This window comes from Eriocheir sinensis, chromosome 9, assembly GCF_024679095.1.
Source record: "Eriocheir sinensis breed Jianghai 21 chromosome 9, ASM2467909v1, whole genome shotgun sequence".
Lineage (NCBI taxonomy): Eukaryota > Metazoa > Arthropoda > Malacostraca > Decapoda > Varunidae > Eriocheir > Eriocheir sinensis.
Window position 1 is genome coordinate 1,689,607 of NC_066517.1, and position 20,003 is coordinate 1,709,609.

Genomic DNA, 20,003 nt, shown 5'->3' on the forward strand with positions numbered 1-20,003 from the left:
CACTCGGCGGTGGCTGAAAAATCCCAGCTTGGTGGCACCAGTCGGGGATTTAACTCGCGTCCTCCTGAACGCGGGGCCGTCTTGATATATGTTCAGCCACCGCCTACCTACCTGCCTAAGTTAGGTTACGTTAGGTAAGATAAGATAAGATAAGATAAGATAAGATAAGATAAGATAAGATAAGATAAGATAAGATAAGATAAGATAAGATAAGATAAGATAAGATAAGATAAGATAAGATAAGGTAAGGTATGGTAAGGTTAGTTTAGTTTAGTTTGGATCATTTGGGGATAGATTAGGATAAGTTAGGTATTATTAGGATAGGTAAGGTAAGATAAGGTTCGGTTAGGATTGGCTAGGTTAGGTAAGGTAATTTCAGGTTTGATTAGGTTAAGTAAGGGTAGGTTAAATTAGGTTAGTCTTGTTTATGTTAGTATAGGCTAGGTAAAGTAAGGTAAGGTAAGGTAATGATAGGATAGGTTAGATTAGGTTATATAAAGTTGGGATAGGTCAGGTAGGGTTAGGTTATGTTAGGATAGATTAGGTAAAGCTAAGTTAGGTTAGATAAGGTAAGGGTTGGCTAGTTTAGGTTACAATAGATTAGGTAAGGTAAAGTTAGGTTGTTAGGTAAGGTAGGGTTAGTTCCGGTTAAGTTAGGGGAGGCGGTGGCTTAGTCGTCAGAGTAACAGCACCGCGTTCAGGAGAACGCGAGTTCAATCCCCGACCGGTGCCACCAAGCTGGGATTTTTCAGCCGCCGCCGAGTGGCTTAAAACTACCCACATGCTGTCGAGAAGACCACCTATCAACCCGGACTCTAGATTCTAGGATTAAAGATGAGCCCCGGGAGGGCAGCATGAGCCAATGCAAGATGGCGCCACTATAAACACTCGCCTGCGCCAGAGCGGGCTGGGCCGACCATCAGGCCCCACCAGGAAGAAGCCTTGGGCCGACCATCAGGCCCCACCGGGAAGAAGCCTACCGGCGCTATAGGCCGCGACGTAAAAAAAAAAAAAAAAAAAGTCGGGTAGGGTTAGGTAGATTAGGTTATATTAGGTAAGGTTAGGTTAGATTAGGTTTGGATAGGTTAGGTTAGGTTAGATTAGGGTAGGGTAGGTCAGTTAAGGATAGGTTAAATTAGGTTAGGATACCTTATGAAAGGTTAGGTTTGGTTAACTAAGATCTGGTTAGGTCTGCCCCGCGAGGATTCCAACCCTGAACCAGACAAAGCCGTAGGTAATGGCCGTGGGTGGAGGATGGAAAGAGCAAGCGGACAGTAACTAGATCCGCTGGGAGAACGTCTGGCGCGGCGGCGGGAACACATTGCGCTTTTTTTTTCTCTTTTTTTTCTCTGGGCAATTACTAAAACACACCTTCATCGAATTTAGCGACAATAAACTACTTTGACACATATTTCCCCCCTCTTCCCAACGATGCATATACGTATACATTTTTTTTTTTTTTTTTTTTTTTTACAGCTAAGGAGACAGTTCAAGGGCGTAAAGAAAAATATAAAAGCCTGCCTCCCCATGTCGCAGAAACCCCAAGAGAAACACTGTCGTCCAATATTCATAGTTGCTGGAGGTGGAGGTGATGGTGGTGGTGGTGGTGGTAGTAGTAGTAGTAGTAGTAGTAGTAGTAGTAGTAGTAGTAGTAGTAGTAGTAGTAGTAGTAGTAGTAGTAGTAGTAGTAGTAGTAGTAGTAGTAGTAGTAGTAGTAGTAGTAGTAGTAGTAGTAGTAGTAGTAGTAGTAGTAGTAGTAGTAGTAGTAGTAGTAGTAGTAGTAGTAGTAGTAGTAGGTAGTAGTAGTAGTAGTAGTAGTAGTAGTAGTAGTAGTAGTAGTAGTAGTAGTAGTAGTAGGTAGTAGTAGTAGTAGTAGTAGTAGTAGTAGTAGTAGTAGTAGTAGTAGTAGTAGTAGTAGTAGTAGTAGTAGTAGTAGTAGTAGTAGTAGTAGTAGTAGTAGTAGTAGTAGTAGTAGAAGTAGTAGTAGTAGTAGTAGTAGTAGTAGTAGTAGTATACATCCCTAACGCCACCAAGTCTGTCCTTATTGTCAAACCTGAACATTATGACCATGCCGCAGAAACTTTTAGAGGAAGTGGCGTCATTGTGACAAAAGACGGACAACGACACTTAGGTGCAGTGATCGGGACAGAGGTATATAAGAAGGAGTACGTGGGAGACAAAGTAGCTGAATGGGTGAAGGAAATAGAAGCTTTGTCTGCCATTGCCAAGACTGAGCCACACGCTGCCTATTCAGCGTACACCCACGGCATCCAACATCGGTGGACGTTCCTGATGCGCACCATCCCCGGCATCAGTCCACCTCCGACCATTGAAAATGCCGTCAAGAATGTATTCTTGCCGTCGCTGGTGAAATATCATGCTTTGGGGGAGGAAGAGAGGGATATGCTAGCACTTCTCCCAAGACTGGGTGGGATGGGGATCACCAACCCTGAGAAGCTGGCAGATAAGGAGAACCAAAACTCCATCAGCCTTACCAGGTCATAATCAACAGGATCATCGCTCAGGAGGCAGAGGGCGAGATAGACCAAACAGAAATAAGAGGTATTAAAAGAAAAATCTCAGAAGAAAGGCAACAGGCCCAAAAAGACGAGCTGGACCGTCTTACACACCACCTGTCCACAGAAATGGGTAGAAAAATACACACAGCACAGGAGGCAGGCGCCTCTAGCTGGCTAACGTCATTACCAATCAGAATAAAGGGCTTCGGCCTCAACAAACAAGAATTTGTCGACGCCATTGCTCTGAGATATGGCTGGCCGATTGAGGGACTGCCTGATCTCTGTGGATGTGGATCACCAAATGATGTCACCCACACCATGACATGTAAAAAAGGAGGCTTCGTCTGTATTCGACACGATGAAATGAGGGATCTGACAGCCAGCATGCTCGGGGAGGTATGCCAAGACGTCACTACCGAGCCGGCACTGCTTCCCCTGGACGGCGAACACCTTCGGTACAGGACGGCCAATACCTCACAGGAGGCACGGGTTGATGTAAGTGCCCGCGGATTCTGGGTGTGCGGACAGCGGGCGTTCATGGACATCCGCATATTCGACCCGATGGCTGCCTGTCACCGTGAGCTGCCCCTGCAGGCCGCCCATCACAGGAACGAGCAGGAGAAGACAAGGGCATACGGTGAAATAATCCAACATGTGGATCAGGGCAGCTTCACCCCCCTCAACTTCACCACATCCGGCGGGATGGGTCCCAGGGCCCAATGCTTCTACGCATTCCTCGCGGAATTAATCTCAGAAAAGAAGCATCAGCCAAGGAGCCACGTTGTCGCCTGGATGAGGTGTTGCCTCTCGTTCTCCCTGCTCAGGTCGGCCATCCTATGTCTCAGGGGCACCAGACACTCTGGCCCAAAAGCCACCAACATCTCCAATATGGACTATGAAGCCACAGTGGTGGAAAGTGACATTAGGGTGGGTCGGGAGTGACTTGAGTAGGGAAGGAAAGGGGGATCTGGACGTAATAGATGATAGGTGATTTAGTGCTAGGTAGTATTAGTGATATGGTTGGATGCCACAGTCATTAGCGAACAGAGCTGGGGCTAATGACCTCCAAGCTATGGAGCCCTCCATGATTACGTGTCGGGAAAATAAACATGGGTGGAGGTATCATTTATGTAGTAGTAGTAGTAGTAGTAGTAGTAGTAGTTGTAGGGTTAGTGGTGGTGGTGGTGGTAGTAGTAGTAGTAGTAGTAGTAGTAGTAGTAGTAGTGGTAGTAATAGTAGTAGTAGGCTGAAGGAAAGCTCTGATGAGAAGGAAGGGTAGTAAAGAGTATATATAATATTAAAGTGTATAAGCAAGAGTATAATATATGATAAATAGCAAAAGAAAGAGTTTAGTAAAGAGTAAAGGTCGTGAAGCGTGAGTTAGTAATCATATGAGTGTGTCAGAAGGAAAAAAAGAAAAGTAATCTCTCTCTCTCTCTCCTTTACCTCCCACTGCCGCGTATACCATTAAATATATTAGCAAACATTATCTCATCTCCGTCCTGCTGGCATGACATTTTTCACACACACACACACACACACACACACACACACACACACACACACACACACACACACACGAGAGAGAGAGAGAGAGAGAGAGAGAGAGAGAGAGAGAGAGAGAGAGAGAGAGAGAGAGAGAGAGAGAGAGAGAGAGAGAGAGAGAGAGAGAGAGAGAGAGAGAGAGAGAGAGAGAGAGAGAGAGAGAGAGAGAGAGAGAGAGAGAGAGAGAGAGAGAGAGAGAGAGAGAGAGAGAGAGAGAGAGAGAGAGAGGGGTAAGGGAAACAAGACGAAAAAAATAGTCCATTAGGTATATGGCTTTACCTTCAACAAAAAAAATAAGAGAAAAAAAATGGAAGTAAGGGACGAAGAGAAGGAACGAAGGAGGGAAATAAGAAAAGAAAATAATATAAAAAACGAAACAAGAGGGAAGAAGAAGAAGAAGAAGAAGAGCAGGAACTAGAAGAAAGAAGGAAGAAATAAAAATAAAAAAAAGGAAGGGAAGTGAAGACAGAAACAGATGAAGAAGAGGGAAGAAGAAGAAGAAGAAGAAAAAGAAGAGGAGGAGGAGGAACAAGAGGAAGAATAACAGGAGCAGGAACAATAAGAGAAGAAAGAAGAAAGATAACAAGAGAGAAAGGGGAGGGAAGTGAAGTGAAGACAAAAAAAGAGATGAAAAAGAAAAAAAGAAGAAGAAAAAGAAGAGGAGGAGGAACAGGAGGAAGAATAACAAAAGCAGGAACAACAAGAAATAAGAATGAAAGAAAAATAAAAGAGAAAAAAGAGAAAGGGAAGCGAAGACAGGGACAGAAACAGAAAGAAGGAGGAATAAAGGAAAGAAATGAAAAAAAAAAACACTCCATTTTATACGACTTCATATAAAAAAAAAAGTAAAAAAGGAGAAAAAGAGGAAGTAAGGAGCGAGGGAAGGGACGAGGGAAGGAGTACACGAAGGAGGGAAAAAGCGCATAATTAAACAAACAAGGGATTATAGCGAAGAGGGTGAAAGAAGAGGCGAGAAAAAGCCGGAGTGATGGAGATAATTCAGCGCGAGTCACGCACGCGCCGCGGAGGTAGAAATGAGAGACTGGGAGGAAGAAGAACGGTGACTGGCGAAGAGGAGAAGTGAGAGAAGAGGTGAAGAGGAGAAGAGGAGGAGGCGAAGATGACGAGGAGGAAAAGGAACGGGGATCGAATGAGGAGGAGGAGGAGGAGGAGGAGGAGGCGAAGAGGTGAAGAAGGAGACGAAGAGGAAGTGACAAGGAAAAGGAGATGGGGAAGAGGTGGCGAAGAGGAGGAGGCGAGGAAGAAGAGGAGGCGAAGAGGAGGAGGCGAGGAGAAGAGGTGGCGAAGAGGAGGAGGCGAGGAAGAAGAGGTGGCGAAGAGGAGGAGGCGAGGAAGAAGAGGAGGCGAAGAGGAGGAGGCGAGGAAGAAGCGGTGGCGAAGAGGAGGAGGCGAGGAAGAAGAGGTGGCGAAGAGGAGGAGGCGAGGAAGAGGAGGTGGCGAAGAGGAGGAGGCGAGGAAAAGGAGGTGGCAAAGAGGAGGAGGCGAAGAAGAGGAGGTGGCGAAGAGGAGGAGGTGAGGAAGAGGAGGTGGCGAAGAGGAGGAGGCGAGGAAGAAGAGGTAGCGAAGAGGAGGAGGCGAAGAAGAGGAGGTGGCGAAGAGGAGGAGGCGAGGAAGAGGAGGTGGCGAAGAAGAGGAGGCGAGGAAGAGGAGGTGGCGAAGAGGAGGAGGCGAGGAAGAGGAGGTGGCGAAGAGGAGGAGGCGAGGAAGAGGAGGTGGCGAAGAGGAGGAGGCGAGGAAGAGGAGGTGGCGAAGAGGAGAAGGCGAGGAGGTGGCGAAGAGGAGGAGGAGGAAGAGGAGGAAGAGAGGAGGAGGAGGAGGAAGAAGAGGTGGCGAAGAGGAGGAGGAGGCGAATAGGAGGAGGAGGAGGAGGCAAAAGAGAGGTGGACGGTCATGGTCAGGGGGAGACAGTGGCTGAGTGGTCAGTTTGCAGCCGCGGTGTTATGGAGGACTCACGTTCGACTCCTGCCCACCGCCACCAGCTGACGACTCACATCCACCAACCACCTCTCTTTTGACTCTTCCTCTTCTTTGCCTCCTCCTCCTCCTCCTCTTCACCACCTCTTCTTCCTCGCCTCCTCCTCTTCCCAATCTCCTTTTGCCAATTCTTCCTCTCCTTCACCTCTTCGCCTCCTTCTCCTCCGTCTCACCGTCCAACCTTGAAGACCACCTTCAACCCGGACTCTGGCGAAACACGCAAAGGACGATCAAGATGAGCTCCGGAGGTCAGCATGGGCTAAGCAAGAATGGCGCCACTATAAAACACACAGACGAAGGAAAAGAGGGAATGAAGACTTTCGAAAACGGCGAGGAGGAAAAGGATTGACAGACTGAAAAAATATGAACAGAGGAAAAAAACGGAGAATACAAAAGGTCAAGATATAGAATAGTAAAGGATAAAAAAAACACAAGACAAAACTGAAGGAAAGAGGCGAAGGAGAATATACGAAGAGGATGATGGCCAAGAGGAAAGAGAGAGAGACTAAAACGACGTCAGAGGAAAATGGAAAGTGTAGAGCGTCAAGGAAGAGAAGACTAATGGATAAAAAAAAAGGAAAATGGAAAAGAAATAGTCTCTGAAAATGGATGATGCTGAGAGAGAGAGAGAGAGAGAGAGAGAGAGAGAGAGAGAGAGAGAGAGAGAGAGAGAGAGAGAGAGAGAGAGAGAGAGAGAGAGAGAGAGAGAGAGAGAGAGAGAGAGAGAGAGAGAGAGAGAGAGAGAGAGAGAGAGAGAGAGAGAGAGAGAGAGAGAGAGAGAGAGAGAGAGAGAGAGAGAGAGTTGAAAAGTTATCGTAGAGAAGACTAAAGACAGAAAAGTAACATGATAAAATACGAGATGGAGAGGATAATACGTATGAGGGAAGGGAGGAAGAAAGACAAAAAGCAAAGTAAAAAAAGAAGATTAAAGAGAGGACAGAATAGTTAGCTTGGAGAAGACTGAAGAAAGAATAATAATAATAAGATGAAGAACGTAATAGACGGAGGATAAGAGGAAGGAAACAAGGAAGGAAGGAGAAAACAAGAGTACGACAAAAAGAAGATCAAACATGAAATATGAAAGGCTGAAATGACGACGACGAAAAAAAAAAAAATTGAAAATGCCGGAAAATTTAAAACGACACCAGAACTACTGAAAAATGACGACGCCGAAAAAAATGAAATAAAATGCCGGAAAATCTAAAACGACACCAGAACTACTGAAAATGACGACGCTGAAAAAATTAAATGACAATGCCTAAAAATTTAAAACAACCCCAAAACTCCACAAAAATGACGACCCCTAAAAAATTAAATGAAAATGCCGGAAAATTTAAAACGACACCAAAACTTTAAAAATGACGAAGCCTAAAAAATTAAGTTAAAATGACGTAAAATTTAAAACGACACCAAAACTACTGAAAAAATGACGAAGCTGAAAAACTGAAATGTAAATGCCGAAAAACTTAATTGGAGACGCAGATGAACTGATTTACAGGCCCCGAAAAAACTGAAAATGAGGATATGAAAAAAAGAATGCAGAAAAAACGAAATGACGACGCCGATAAAAATACTGCCAAGTTTGTTTCAGCGCCGCCTCGACACCCGCAAGTTGCAGTCCAGTACAATCAATCAGTCGCATACGCCGCGGTGTGCGTTGCGTCGCCCACCCTCCAACGCCAAACCCCGCCGAGCAAGTCTCCATGCAGGCGCCCTTCCCGTCCTAAGTACCCCACGGTAGAATCTGTCGACTTGCTGACGCCACGAACTTTGTGGGCGTCCCCCTGGCCTCCTTAACTCAGGGTTATCTCTTTTTCGTGAAGGCCTGGACAAAAATGGCGCTGCCTTCCAACACTTGTACACTCTATTCCCAGCTCTGAGCTCTGCTAAGCTCAAGGAGGGCATTTCCGTCGGACCTCAGATCCGAAACAACTCGGTGAGCGGCTTTTGGGCAGCGTGCCACATGCCCGCATAGCCGGAGATGGTGTTCACATACTATGTAGGTAACAGACCACCAATTACTCTTACGGAGTATTCGCTGGTTTGATAAGCCATTCCATCGACATCTCACGATTCAGTGCAGCGCAGGCATCTTAAAACACCCTCAGCAGCAGCCCTAAACAAGTGACCTGAAGCAACAGGGTAGGCGTAGGGTAGGCGGTGGCCGAACTGGTAGCGTACTGGACCCACATTCGCCGCGTGATGGACGACGCGGGTTCGAATCCTCACGCTACCACTCGGATTTTTCAGTCACCGCCGAGTGGCTTAAAACTACCCATATGCTGTCCTGAAGACCACCCATCAACCCGGACTCTAGAGGAAGCCGTCCAGGCGAATCAAGAACGAGTTCCGGGGGGCAGCATGAGCCAATGCAAGATGGCGTCACTATAAACACTCGCCTGCGCCAGAACGGGCTGGGCCGACCATCAGGCCCCACCTGGAAGAAGCCTTGGGCCGACCATCAGGCCCCACCGGGAAGATGCCTACCGGCGCAATAGGCAACAACGTAAAATAAATAAATAAATAAATAAATAAATAAAAAGTCTTCAGCGTACCGCACAGCACATCGAGCCCCCTACCCATCCTGTCTGGGTTGTGCTCCCTCCCCTTCCTTCCTGCTGTCCCCCTTTCCTGCCCTTCCCTTCCTTTGCCTTGCTTTGCCTTGCCTTGCCTCTCATTCCCTTTCCTTTCCCTTGCCTTTCCATTCCCTTTCCCTTCTCTTGCCTTGCCTTGCTTTGTCTTGCCTGCCTTCCTTGCCTTGCCTTGCCTTGCCTTTCATTCCCTTTCCTTTCCCTTGCCTTTCCCTTCTCTTGCCTTCCCTTGCCTTGCCTTGCCTTGCCTTGCCTTGCTTTGCCTTGCCTTGCCTTCCTTAATGTCTGAATCATCCTTTTCCTATCTGCTTTTGAATCTTCCGGTTAAGGATTGATTCAAAAGCTTTAGATATACAGGAGAGTAAAGCTATAGGGCGGTAGTTTCAGGGATTGGAACGGTCACCCTTCTTTGGCACAGGCTGTACAAAGGCATACTTCCAGCAGGAAGGAAAGGTAGATATTGATAGGCAGAGGCGAAAGAGTTTGACCAGGCAGGGTGTCAGCACGGAAGCACAGTTTTTAAGGACAATATGAGGCACTCCATCAGGTCCATAAGCCTTCTGAGAGTTGAGGCCAGAGAGGGCATAGAAAACATCATTTGGAAAAATCTTAATAACAGGCATAAAGGAGTCAGAGGGCGGATGAGTAGGAGGAATATGCCCAGAATCGTCCAGGGTGGAGTTCTTACAGAAAGTTTGAGCGAGGATTTCAGCCTTAGAGACAGACGAGACAGCAGTGCTGTCTCGGAATAGGTAGGAATTAGGTAGGAAGACACCTACCGAACGGGCGCAACCACTCCCGGTGAGGTATATATGGGAAGTGAGATGGGTGCTTAAGCCTCCAAAGACCCTTCCCATTACCTCACTAACTGTTTCACTATTGTCTCATCTACACCAGAGAGTAGTTCAGCATGCTCTCAAAAGACATATAGACTCTCTATCTACACCACACTACATTCACACAACACACACACCTTATCCCAAAATTCAAAATGGCGTTGAACAACAATGCCTCGGAGTCCTGCCTGGTGGGTGGCTATAAATTCCCTCAGGAGGAATCCCTTCTGGCTGCCGACCTGAGAGGTGTTTTGATAACCTCAAACCTTTTTCTTATCAATTTCTGCAATATTCGCGGTCTTCGTACTAATATTCATTCTGTGGAACATCATCTCCTCCTCTAAACCTCACCTTCTTCTTCACCGAAACACAGGTTTCTGAGGCTACTGACATCGATCTCTACTCTGTTCCTCCTCCTATCTCTATCCTAAAGTTCCCTCCAAAGCTGGATGTTGCGTCTCCGTACGCAATGACATCACTTGCTCTCGTGCCCACTACCTTGACTCTCCTGAATTGTCCACCATCTGGCTAAGACTTCACTGTCAGTCTTTTACTAAATACATATGTGCTGTTTATCTTTCAATTAATTCTACTGACTATGTCAAATTCTTTGACTACCTGAACTCTAAAGTGGAGCACATCTTGACCCACTCTCCCTTCACTGAAATCTCCATCCTAGGAGATTTCAATGTTCACCACCAGCTTTGGCTTTCATCCTCTTTCACTGACCAGCCTGGTGAACAAGCCTATAACTTTGCTCTCCTCAATGACCTAGAGCAGTTGGTTCAGCACCCTACACCTATTTCTGGCCGTCTTGGAGACCGGTCCAACATAATAGATCTCTTCCTTACCTCTAACCCTTCGGGTTACTCTGTCAAACTGTTCTCTCCGTTGGGCTCCTCCGATCACAACCTTATTTCTGTATCTTGTCCTATCGCTCCTGTACACCCTCAGGACCCACCGAAGAGGCGATGCTTCTGGCATTTTGCTTCAGCTCGGTGGGACGTCTTGAGGATGTACTACTTCCGATTTCCTGTGGAATGATTACTGCTTCCAGGAGAGAGACCCCTCTGTGTATGCTCAGCGCATCACAGAGGTGATTGTCTAAGGAATGGAGGCATACATTCCACGTACTTTCTCTACTCCCCATGATAAAAAGCCTTGGTTTAATCACGCTTGTTCTCGTGCTGTCAAAGATAGAGAGGCAGCTTACAAAAGGTACCAGAGCCTTCAAACTCCCGCTAACTTTGACCTTTACATTTCAGCCCGGAATCTTGCCAAATCTATTCTTCCACTTACCAAAAACTTCTTTGTCCATAGCAAATGTCTACACCTTGCTTTCTCGAATTTTTCCAGAGACTTCTGGCAATTAGCCAAAAATATCTTCTCCAATTTCACTTCTTCCTTTTTCCCGCCTCTTCTTAACCCAGACGGCAGCACTGCCGTTTCTTCTATCTCTGAGGTTAAACTTTTCGCTCAGACTTTCTGTAACAACTCCACTCTGGACGATTATGGGCATATTCCTCTTACTCACCCCCTTTCCGACTCCTTTATGCTGCATGTTATTAAGATTCTTCCTAATGATGTTTTCTATGCCCTCTCTGGCCTCAACTCTCAGCAGGCTTATGGACTTGATATAGCGCCTCCTATTGTCCTTAAAAACTGTGCTTCCGTGCTGACACCCTGCCTGGTCAAACTCTTTCGCCTCTGCCTATCAACATCTACCTTCCTTTCTGCTGGAAGTACGCCTTCGTACAGCCTGTGCCTAAGAAGGGTGACCGTTCCAATCCTCAAACTACCGCCCTATAGCTTTACTTTCCTGTTCTATATAAAGCTTTAGAATCAATCTTAACCGGAAGATTCAAAAGCACCTTTCCACCTCTAACCTTCCATCTGATCGCCAGTATGGGTTCCGCAAGGCGTTCTACTGGCGATCTTCTTGTTCTGCTAATTGATTCTGGTCATCCTCTCTAGCCGTTTCGGTGAAACCTTCTCAGTTGCGCTAGACAAATCGAAGGCCTTCGATAGAGTCTGGCACAAGTCTTTGCTTTCCAAACTGCCCTCTTTCTGATTCTCTCCTTCTCTCTGTTCCTTTATCTCCAGTTTCATTTCCGGCCGTTCTATCTCTGCCGTGGTAGACGGTCACTGTTCTTCTCCTAAACCTATTAACAGTGGTGTTCCACAGGGCTCTGTCCTATCACCCACTCTCTTCCTGTTATTCATCAATGATCTTCTTTCCATAACAAACTGTCCTATCCACGCATACGCTGATGACTCCCTCTGCATTATTCAGCTTCTTTCAACAGAAGACCCTCTCAACAGGAATTACATGACTCCAAGCTGGTAGCTGCAGAACGCTTAACCTCAGACCTTACTATCATTTCCGATTGGGGTAAAAGGAACCTCGTGTCCTTCAATGCCTCAAAAACTCAATTTCTCCACCTATCAACTCGACACAATCTTCCAAACACCTATCCCTATTCTTCGACAACACTCAGCTGTAACCATCTTCAACACTAAACATCCTCGGTCTATCCTTAACTCTAAATCTTAACTGGAAACTTCACATCTCGTCTCTCACTAAATCAGCTTCCTCGAGGCTGGGGGTTTTGTATCGTCTCCGCCACTTCTTCTCCCCAGCGCAGTTGCTATCCATATACAGGGGCATTGTCCACCCTCATAATTTTTATGGAGTATGCATCTCACGTGTGGGGGGCTCCACTCACACAGCTCTCTTGGACAGAGTGAAGTCTAAGTCTCTTCGTCTCATCAGCTCTCCTCCTCTTACTGATAGGCTTGGGGCGGTTAATTTATGCGCCATGTTGCCTCTCTGTCTATCTTCTATCGATATTTTCACGCTGACGGCTCTTTGAACTTGCTAACTGCATGCCACCCTCCCGCGGCCCTGCTGCACGCGACTTTCTACCATGCTCATCCCTATACTGTCCAAACCCTTATGCAAGAGTTAACCAGGATCTTCACGCTTTCATCCCTCACGCTGGTAATCTCTGGAACAATCTTCCTTCTTCTGTATTTCCTCCTGCCTAAGACTTGAACTCTTTCAAGAGAAGGGTATCTGGACACCTCTCCTCCCGAAATTGACCTAGCTTTAGGCCACCTCTTTGGATTATTTTTATGAGCAGCGAGAAGCGGCTTTATTTTATTATTGTTTACTTTTTGTGTGTGCCCTTGATCTGTCTCCTTGTTGTAAAAAATCCAGCCCCCTTCAAGGCAAATTTAGACCCCGTATCAAGCACCTCCTACAGACTAACCTCATTCCATTTTCTTTAACTTGAATTTCCTCTCACTACTTTAAAAAAAGGTACCAAATGGATGACTGAAAAATGGTTGGGTGCTACTTTGGTTTGTTATCTATAAGAAAAAAATATCTACACCGTACTTTGGCTTGTTATCTACAAGGAAAAGTATCTACACCGTTGATATTTTACTTTGTAATGATATCTACATGGTAAAACATAATAAAACATTTTTTTTATTAAAATATTATATCGGTAAACATCACATATATCAGCTAAAATGCTAAATGTATGTCAGGAGCTTTTTCTCATCATCCGCCAACAGAAGTAGTCTAGGTGCGACTGAAAAGTTCTTTGATTGCTGCCTCTCATGTTTTTCAATACCCGAGTCTTCGCATCAAGCCAGGATCTTTCAGTTCCTTGTGTATGTGCCCCAGGGTTAGGATCGACGTAATACTGCTGATGATTTACGGAAAAATGACGAAAATTGATTTGGTTTAAATTAGAGTAAGCTGGCCAGTCGTCGGAATGGATCATTGAGCCTTCAGCGACTTCTCTCTGAATAATTGGTTGAAGTGTCTCACGGTCTCTTCTTTGAATGTAAAAATATCGGCACTCTGAGCCTCTCTTCAAACCAAACACCATCAATACGTCTCCCATGGTTACGGTTACTGTCCACTTCAGCTTCACCGTCTGTTGAATTTGGAGCCCGGTCTCCTTGCAACATTCGGACTCTGTTGTGCTTTCGCTGTCCTACAAAGCGTGCTTCATCAATTTGCACAGGCTCTTCTTCAGTCCCTGCCATTTGACCACGATGCTGGACTGAAACATTCGCTGTACAAACTTCTCTGCACATGTTGAACCAGTCGCATATTGCTTCGGTACCTCTACCAGTTAATCTTTGAACCAGATCATAAGAGAGGTCTTGTATAAAATAAAAGATCAATTCTAAAATTTGACAAAGAGAGAGCTTGCAATTTAGTTTGTTATTTAAATCTGTGAAGTGGATGAATACATTACCTCTGCGAACGGAACGAAAAGTTTGACATCCACGGTTTCTGCAACGAAGAACGGGAATAAATTCGCCATTTCGTCTTCTTTTCCGAGCGTCCTTCACCTCTCCGCCACATCGATGACACGGTGAAACACTTTGTTCTTCATCCAAAAGTCCACGTCTTCTTAAAAATGCCTGTGCTTTAGTTTCGTCGCTGATTTCGTTGTAGAATTATTGTGCACGCTTTAGGGCTGCGTCAATGACTGAAATATAAATGAGGATTTAGGGAGGTTATATCCGGCTAGCTCAAACGTGCGGCTGTGACGTAGGCCTCTAGGGAGTAAGCAGCAGTACAGCGGTGCCACGTTTTATCCCCACCTTGCTCTCTCTCTCGCGTTTATTCAACCTGATTTATTAGGTTATAATACAGAAATTGTGGGTTTATACGATAAATTTGGTTTTAGTCCTTACCATTGTATTGTACAGATTATATAACCGACTTTATTTCCACACCACCCGAGAGGTAAAAGTCATGGCGCGTTTTTTTAAGAGGTATATATCCCCGATAGGCCTATTCCTCTCTTCACTGCATCTTGGATGACTTAGGATGAATGCTCATCAGAAGATGTGAGAGTGATGATGAAAGAATCAATGAAGTTGTCAATCACGACATCTCTCTCTGCATCCTATGACTGCAGTTTTTCCGCGTGCCGGACAGCATTCTTCCAGATTTCCTTGGTAACATTTTGTATTGATTCTTCTATGAGTGGTTTTAGGTCGGCAGTCTTGAATGTTTTTTTTTTCTAGATGTAGCCTTTAACTTGAGCCCAAACCAGCTCATTGGGGTTGTAGTGACAGTGGTATGGTGGCAGGCGCACTACTCTTATGTCCGTGATCTGAAGCCATCTTGTCGACAACGTAGTTTGTGTCGGCAGAAGAGACGTGTTGACTTACAAGATGCAGAAGGTCTGTCTTGAGGATAACTTCTGGCACTGCTACGCCCTTCTTCTCCAGCCATTCTCGTATCGTAGCTTTGTTGTTTGCAGATGTTGGTGGCTTGTGAATTTTTCTTGAGTGATAAGATGCATTATAATTATCCATCACAATTACTAACGCTGAAGGAATGTTTGGTAAGAGTTGATGTGTGAACCACTTTTCAAATGTTTCTGCATTCATCTGATCATGGTAATCCCCGACATTTTTTGCCTGGAAAACAAGGGCCCCTGGAACAAATCATCGAGCTAATAGGGTACTGGGATTTATTTCAAGGAGCGTAAGCAACAGAAGCCCCGAAGTCTTCCTCAAACTATATTTAGCATTAGTTAGACCTCATCTTGACTATGCGGTTCAGTTCTGGTCACCTTACTATATAATGGATATCAAAATGTTAGAATCGGTGCAGAGGAGGATGACTAAGATGATTCAGGGGTTGAGGAACTTGCCATACGAGGAAAGACTCAAACAGTTAAACTTGCATTCTCTAGAAAGGCGAAGGGTGCGTGGAGACATGATCGAGGTTTATAAATGGATGAAGGGCTTTAATAAGGGAGACATTCATAAGGTTTTGTTGGTAAGAGAACCGGGTAGGACACGAAGTAATGGGTTTAAACTGGATAAGTTCAGATTCAACAGGGACATAGGCAAAAATTGGTTTACTAACAGGGTGGTGGATGAGTGGAATGGGCTTAGCAGTCATGTGGTGAGTGCCAATACAATTGTCACATTCAAAAATAGACTAGATAAATTCATGGACAGCGATATTAGGTGGGGTTAGATACACGGGAGCTTAGGGTCAAAGGAGCTGCCTAGTACAGGCCTACCGGCCTCTTGTAGACTCCTGAGTTCTTATGTTCTTATGATCCAGCGTGCAGAATGATCAAGCGGCCTCCCTTCCCAGTCGGCACCCTCACTCCTATAGCCTGACCTGCATTTTCTTCGTGCACCCAACATTTGGAAACCGTGTAGTTTTGGTTAACCCACGACTCGTCCAAATATACGATGTTCTTGTCTGAGCTTAAATGTTTCCTTATTTCTCTTAAAACTTGCTTGCATATTGCACATCATTATTTTCCAAGAGGAATTTTCGCCCATCAACCTTTGCATGGTGAAATCCGATTTTCTTCAGAACTTTTCTCAGTGTTTCACGGCTGCCAGGATATGAGAGGTTGTTCTTCACTTCTTCATGAATTTTTTCGAGTGTGGGGATTTCTTTTCTTGCGTAGAACTGCAAAACTGTTATGTGCAGTACACCTCCATTGAAGTTATCAAAGAAGTCCATGATGTAACAAACTAGCTTGCAGGTAACATACCAAAGCTGTCGAGATTGATGTCTATGGCGGAATGAAGTGTGCTGTTGCCACATGTACCTTGTTGAGTCGGGACTGGAGCTTCGACACTCTAAGCAGACATTATCTCGAAACCACGACGAGTGTTTTCCTTGTTCGGGACCGGCGCTTCGACACTCTAACCAGACATTCTCTCGTAATCACGACACGTGTTTTTCTTGTTCTTGTACCTTGTTGAGCTGGACTCAACTACCTCTCTACCACCGCTATTACCCTCTATAGTCGGAGACCATCTAGACCATGCATCAACCATTTAGATGGCATACCAAAGTAGATTCATGACACGTAGACCGCAATATAAAGTGTAGATCACATACCAAAGTAGATTCATGACAAACCAAAGTAGCACCAATGGGTGTTTGTTTATATATCAGAAGAAGCAGTCAAGAAAAAACAAAAAAAATAAAACACGTAGAGAAAATGCAAAACTACTCCTCCTTACTGCCTGAACAAAGGACTTGTTTAATGGTTGACTAAGAAATTGTTTTTTGTTTTTTCATATATCAGAAGCAGTAGAGGAAAAGAAATAAAAAAATCGGGAAAAAAACGAAACTAATACTCCCAAAATGAAGTATTAATGAATTCCAAAAGATTATGTTCAGGTGTCTTGATCCTCCCCCCGTGTAAGAAAGAGTACAAGTCATAGGAAGGTAGAAATTTAGACGAGACTTTGAAGATCAGTCACAATTTCATCTTCTCTTTAACAATATTTCTTGTGGCTTTCATGATATATAGGTCAGTCATAATGTAATGCTGTTTGCTTTTATTAATGGTTGAGTGGTGAAGGAATGCATACACAATAATATAGGTCAGGGGTGCTCAACCCACTGTTTGAGGGCTGCATGTGGCCCTCAATAAAGTTTAATGCGGCCCTCGGCAAGTAACCAAAAAAATAACCTACTTATCCCTATCATAATACGTATAATATTAGTTCACATTTAATTTTAATGACATGTAGCAATATAAATTATATTATGATTGATATTACTGAATATCTTATTATAAGTGAACTTTATGACGTTATAGTATTATAATGATAAAAATGCTATTCCTCATCTGGCAGCCTGAAAGCTGGCTAGCCTCACTGATTTTGTTGACGTGAGTCCCGTGTTGCCACTCCTTGGCATTTTTTACTAGATCTTGGCTTTTGAGCTGGGACCTTGGCGCCTTGGCTATTTTCCCTTGAAAAACAGGCTAATCTAGGCTTTTTGGGAAACTCCCTCCTGCTTGGCTATTCCCTTCGCTCATGTCCCTGCCTCTCATCCCCCACTCATCCTCTCAATCAGTCCTGGTCTCTGGCTCCCTACCCTCTCCTACCCAACTGCTCCTTCTGGGACTTCCCACCGTTGCCCATCCACTCCTAGCCCTCTCCCTTACCCATCGTCTTCCACGCCACCTCCCCCTGTACCCCACCCAATTGAGTTCCCCACCCTCCCGGCACACAGCAGCCGCTCCACGTTTCCCCTCTCCCTGCCCAACAGCTAAATGGTGTCGCTCGTATATAGGTCTTCACTTTATTGTACTTTATAATTGCCCATTTCCCATGACCTGCAATTTATGTGAAAAGTGTTTTGATTACGACTCTTTCCGGAAGGTTACAATATATACACAACATAATCAGTATTATTAGTCTGCAGAATACGTATATTAATTACTATGCATATTCACATTGCAGGAAATATGAGGCCCTTATCACACATTGCCCATCTAATGTGGCCCTGCCACCCAATAATGTTGAGCACCACTGATATAAGTCATCACTTTTTCCTATTTTGGCAATATTTCAATGAGGCGTTAAGCTTATTATAATATTAGTTACATCATACTCTCACTTTCTTTAGTTCAGGAGAGTAAAAGTTCGATGGGTCACTGATTAACTATTCCAAACACAACACTATCGATTAACATCATTTCTAACTTTTCTCTAGGTAATATTTGGGGCTTAAAACATACGAGTGTCAGTAAGTCTTATATATATTAAACTTTCCCTTGCCTAAGATCGTGAACAAATGTAATAGTGTGTGGCTGCTACGCTAACACTCCCATGCTAAGATATACAGATTCAGTTTTATATGTATTTAACTAACTCACATTATATACCTGTCTTTCGCCTCTCAGTGTCTGTCCTGGCAAATTATCTATGACTTGACTTTCATCTACTACTTCTTCTTCTTTCTTTTTTTTCTTTTTTTCCTTTCTCTCTCTGTTGCTTTCTCTCTGTCTTTGTCTCTTGTTTCCTCTCTCTATCTCCTCCTTTCCTCCTGTTCTTCTTTCTTTTCTTTATTTGTTCCTTCTTTTCTATCTCTTCGTCTTACCCAGCATCCTCGGTTATTCGTCTGTCATCATTTCTACACATAATACGACCTCCACAAGTCCACTTCTTACGCTCGATCTTAACATCTCCAACCTTATTCTGTCTCAAAACCCGTGACGCTCGCTCGCTTCCTTCCATTACCACTCCATCCCACGCAGCATCTTTGGTTGTCCGTCTGTCATCATTTCTACCCATGAAACGACCACCGTAAGTCATCTTTTTAGCTTAATCTTAACATCGCCAACCTTATACTGTTCTCCTAACCCATGATGCTTCCTTCCATCGTACCTCTCCATCTCACGCAGCATCTTTGGTTGTCCGTCTGTCATCATTTCTACCCATAACACGACGTGCCCAAGCCCACTCCTTAGTCTTAATCGTAATATATCCAGCCTTATTCTGTTCCCTAACCCATGATGCTTCCTTCCATCTTACCTCTCCATCTCACGCAGCATCTTTTCTCTCTCTCCTCTTTGACCACGTATCCGCCGTTTCTCTAGATCAAGACTAAACCGGGTGATACGACTCTGGCGCAGGAAGAAGAAGACGTCTCGTGTGACAAGTTTGGGAAGGAGAAGAAGAAAGCACATCAAAGCGGTCTCTGGTCTGGGTCCCCTGGCAGAAGAGGAAGGAGATATAGGGAAGGAAAGCTGCAGGAGAGAGTGAGTTATACGCCGTATCGCTGTTCCAGTAATATCCCCTGGTCGTGTTATATACCTAGGGTGAGGGTGTGCTGCTTGAAAACTTACGGGGAAAACAAAGGAGCGAGGGGTGAGGGGAGACCGGCGTGCAGGAATCCATCGCTTGAATTACTGAGTGAGTGTGTGAGTGCATGTGTGTGTGTGTGTGTGTGTGTGTGTGTGTGTGTGTGTGTGTGTGTGTGTGTGTCGGAATAAAGAAACGAAAGTCTTTGTACGGGAAATAAAGGAAGGAAGGAACAGGAGAAGAAGGAGGAGGAAGAGAAAGAGATGACGAGTCTTATGATGCTGAAACAGAAAGAGGAGGAAGAAGAACGAGATGAATAAGATGATAGAGAAAAATATAATAAAGGAAGACGAGAAGGAGAAAGAGGAAGAAGAAGGAGGAGGAGGAGGTGACAAGTTATATGACGCTGAAGAGAGCGAAAGAAGAATAAGAAGAACAAGATGATAAAGAAGAAAACTATAATATCAACAGCAACAAGAGAAAGAGAGACAGAAAAAACAGACAGACAGAAAGAACACAGAGGGACAACGGGCAATAAACAGATAGACAGATAGAGATATATAAGTCTCCTGATAATGACGACAAAGGAGAAAGAAAACAAGAAAAAGAAGAACAAGAAAATTAAGAAGAAGAAACTATAAGAACAGAGAAAAGATAGACATTCATATACAGAAACAGACAGAAAAACAGACATACAGAGATAGAGATAAAAGAATACACAAAGAGACAGAGATATAGAGACACAGAGAGAGACAGAAAGAACCAGGAAAGCGAGAGAGAGAGAGAGAGCACAGTGGCCAAGTACCTCCGAAACACCAACATCAGGAAAGCCCCAGGCCCTGATGACATCAGCCCTTTCCTGCTGAAGCACTGTGCAGGGGAGCTGTCGTACCCCCTCACAC